The following is a 4,260-nucleotide window of genomic DNA, read 5'->3' as shown; positions in this document are numbered from 1 at the left end:
CCGGGTTAACAGAATTCCTTATCCGGATTTCTGGTTCGCGGACTGTAATACAGAGTCATTCTTTTCCTCGATTTGGGATTAAATTGGTGACTTGGGACACCCTAAATCTCCCAAGTGGCGACTCTGAAATAAATAAATAAATCCCGTTTCGATTGTCCTTTAATTGGAAAAAACTCATGTACCCCTCGCGGGGCGGAAAAAGGAGGTGTGACAGCTCTGGCGACTCTGCTGGGGAAATTAACCCAAAACCACTGGTTCATGGTTAGAAATTCGAGCTTAGATAAATTGTTATATTTGGCTTTATCTGATTTTTACATGTTTTGAGCTCAATGTGGTAAATGATGCTTTTACCGCTTTGATATTATCTGAACTGTATATAAACTGTGCCGAAACCTTTCTCTTCTTACCTCCGGGGATGTGCTTACTGGTTGAGACTTCCTATTCTGTTAGTGTCATACCTTGAAATAAAAGAGGCTCGGAAAGTTTCTAAGCCGGTTAGCCTTTTGGTTCCCGGAAAGGAGCTCCTTCCTCAACTCGAGTTGTCCACTCGGGTACACTGTCTAGAACACTGACCCAGGTTTTGAACATAGAATAACGTTACTTTATGCCGGATCCCTAATAGGAACGCTTATTTGCATCACGTTGAATTTGACTTAGGGGACTCATCACAGGGGTTGGGTCCGTCTAGGACTAGCAACCTGATATGAAAAGACCATCCTGATGCATCCTATTTGTTTTCTGTGCATTTATTTGTCTCGCGCCCGCATGCTGACCGGCTTTCGAATATCTGGAATATTGTGAAATTAAATTAAAAAAAAAAGAAATAGCAGTTAGGGAATTAATTTTTTGAAAAAAACCCAATGCCCAAATACTGTCAAAACTCTGCCGAAATTTTGAGAAAATGAAAAAATGTCTTATTAGTTTGTTTTATTAAAAGCAAAGGAAAAATAGAAAAAAAGAGTCGTTGTTCTGTCTTGTTTTTCAAAAAAAAAAAAATAGAAAAGGAAAATAGTTTGTTTTGCCATGAAAATGAAAATGAAAAAGAGTCTTGTTTTTAAAATGATTTTTTTTATTTGTTTGTTTATGAAAATGCCAAAAATAAAAATAAAAAGAGTCGTGCGTTGAACGTGGTTTTATTATTTGTTGCAAATATATATATATATATATATATATATATATATATATATATATATATATATATAAATCCAAAAAGTTTTTCTTTATTTCCAAAAAATATATATATATCTTTATTTGTTGCAAAAAATATTTATCTTGCCAAAAAGTCTAGAAAAGTTTTTTAGACCCCCAATTTTTAAAACAAAAAATCCAAAAATATTTTTCATTATTGACTTCTTTAGAAAGTCTTTAAAAAATAAAATAAAAAATCCAAAAATATTTTCCTTCTTCTTTCAAAATTGAAAAGAAAATTCAAAATTCAAAAAATACTTTTAGAAGCATTTCTTTTATTGAAAGTAAAATTCCAAGAATATTTTCTTAGAAATCCTTCTTTGCAAAAATGCTCCCTTTCTTCTTTATAAGTCTTTCCTTCAAAAAAAAAAAAAGTTAGTTCATTTACTTATTCATGATCTTCCCGAACTACGCGGGTTTGATTCTCACCGGATGTGAGATACGTAGGCAACCTTCATCGGGTCCAACCTCCCCTTTTGCTAAAATAGCCAAAAACAAATAAATAATAATAATAATAATAAAACATGTCAAAATTTTAATTTTGTCATAAATAAGTCGGGTGATGCTGTTTTGTCAAGAATAGCCGAATGTTCCCGAAAGGGACGCCGGAAGGCTGACCTTGCATAAACAGCCGCTTTTTGGGTCATGTTTAAGATTTGGTCCAGTTGACCCCCACAGCCTTAAAAATATTCGTCCCCGAGACGTTGAAAGGCCGTGTTTGCAATATTGAGTTTTCTATTTTTGAATAAATGATAAAAAGAGTCATAAATAAGTCGGGTGATGCTGTTTTTGTCAAAAATAGCCGAATGTTCCCGAAAGGGACGCCGGAAGGCTGACTTTGTACAAACAACCACCTTGGGTCATTTTTTTAGGATTTTGGTCCAGTAGACCCACACAGCCTCAAAAATCTTTGTCCCCGAGGCGCTGAAGGGCCGTGTTTGCAACACCAGGTTTTCATTGTAATTTGAAAAAAAAACAAAGAGTCAGCGGTCAGGTGAATACCGTTTGGATTTTTGGTCAAAATAAGCCGAGCCAGCTTCGACCGCGTCTTAAACCGTTCTTGCCGAAATAGCCTTAGAGTATCTTTCAGTTGTCGAAAGGCTATTTTCGTAAAAGAACAGACAAGTTTGTAAAGTGTCATAAAATAATCCTCCCCGGCCTCAAAATTCATGTGAAATTTGGAAGGGGCCACGTTTGCAAAAATAACCGTTCGGTTGCATTTGTCAAACGGAGAAAGGAAGCTGGCCATTTGTTTTTGGAGTTTGTAAATCTTTTAATTATAATATGTGGTTGTTTGATTTTCGAGTTTGTAGGTCATCTTCAAACCTTTGAAACCCAGTTTGTTTTAATATGAAAATTGAAAAAAAAATGTTTAGTATTGTTTATCTTTTATTGGTCCGAAATACGCAAGGTCTGATTCATGCGGGGTCATGATACGTAGGCAATCTCCATAAGATTCGACCACCACTGGAAAAAAAAATAAAAAATAAAAAATCAAAAAAAAGAAGAAAAATAAAGGAAAGTGTGGGAGATTTTCAAAGGGGCACAATTACAAGGTGCATTGTATCTCTGATATATGATTATCTGTCAAATGCCCTAACACTAACGTGATGGCTTCACTTTGCTGTTGTTCATATATAGAAAAGTGGTTGGTTGTGGTCACTCCTCCCTGCAAAGCAAAGTCAAAGGACAATGGCTCAGAACCGCAGAACCGAGTGGGTCGGTACTGATGACCGACAACAATTGGTCGAACGGAACAACGGGTTGGTAGAAGAAGTGAAAATGCTGAGACATCATGTGGCAGACATGTATCAGGCATGGATAACTGGAAAAGCACCACCCCCTCCACCGCCAAGCCACTCCCCGCATATACTCCAGATTCACGTGCAAGAAACTTTGATCCGGCAGCACGATGCGCGTACCACTCCAATGTCAGAGGACATAGCATTGAAGACTGTCATTCCTTGAAAAAGGAAATAGAAAGAATGATTCAGGAAAGGGCAATTGTGATCAATGACAGTGACATGGAGCACGCGAATCCTCTTGAGAACTCGCTGACCGAGGTTGATGATGTTGAAGCTAGTAATGGTCTTGGCAGTATTGATGCAAAACTCTATGGCTAAAATGCCAGGTTTGATAATTGGGAGGGCGCTTCGTTCCTTGGTTATCAAGAGAGAAGTTTTTGATGGTTTATTTTGTTGTCATTTCTGTTGACCGGATTATTCTTAGGGTTGTAGTCCGGATGTTGTCTGGTGTCAAACTTTCTTATATTTCCATTTGTCATAGCGGTTTGTTTAAGTTTTGTCCGGTTTATTTTAGGATTTTATTCTGGTTTGTTTTGTTTGTCTTGTTATTCAAACCATTCCACCGGTAGTCTAAAGTAAATCCGGTCTTTTATTATTTCCAGTCATCTTTTTGTTTAGTCCTTTTATCATTTTTGTTCAGCGCCGATTCTCGTGACATGACATGCGCACACCGTTTGGGCCTAATCTTAAAAGTTAATCATAAAATCCCAGAAAGGTGATCAGAACATTTAAAGAAAATAAGGACGGTTTGAGATTATTCAGAGCTCGATTCATATGGAACTGGGGCAAGTAAAACATAAAGAAAACCGTTAAAAGCAAGATTCACCTTTCATGATAATGAGAGTTAGAGTGTCGCCCAATAGTGCTTTAGAAATGACAAATGAACAAGCAGATGTTGAATATAATTGTCAAGTCCAGCACCATCAGAAGAGGCTACAAATCTTTGTTGTGTTGTTTGCATTTGGCATGTTTTGAAGACTGGAATGACGGAGGCATTTTGTTCTGCTACCTAAACACTTTATCCTTCGTTACCCCTTTTTGAGCCTTATTTATTTTTTCTTTCGTACCCCTCGTTCGGAATCATTAGCAACGACTAGAAAACACAAGCATGACAGGTAAGGAAAAAGAAAAAAAGATAAAGAAAAGAAAACAACAAAACGAAAAAAGAGAAAAGAGAAAAAAGAGAAAAGAAAATAAAAATGCTAACAAAAAATAAAAATAAAAAAAGAAAGTCAAATGAAAAAAAAGAGGAATTGGGAACTATGTT

This window comes from Nicotiana sylvestris, chromosome 3 (genome assembly GCF_000393655.2).
Source record: "Nicotiana sylvestris chromosome 3, ASM39365v2, whole genome shotgun sequence".
Classification (NCBI taxonomy): Eukaryota; Viridiplantae; Streptophyta; class Magnoliopsida; order Solanales; family Solanaceae; genus Nicotiana; species Nicotiana sylvestris.
The sequence above is the reverse complement of the archived record's forward strand: the minus strand, read 5'-3'. Positions refer to the sequence as shown.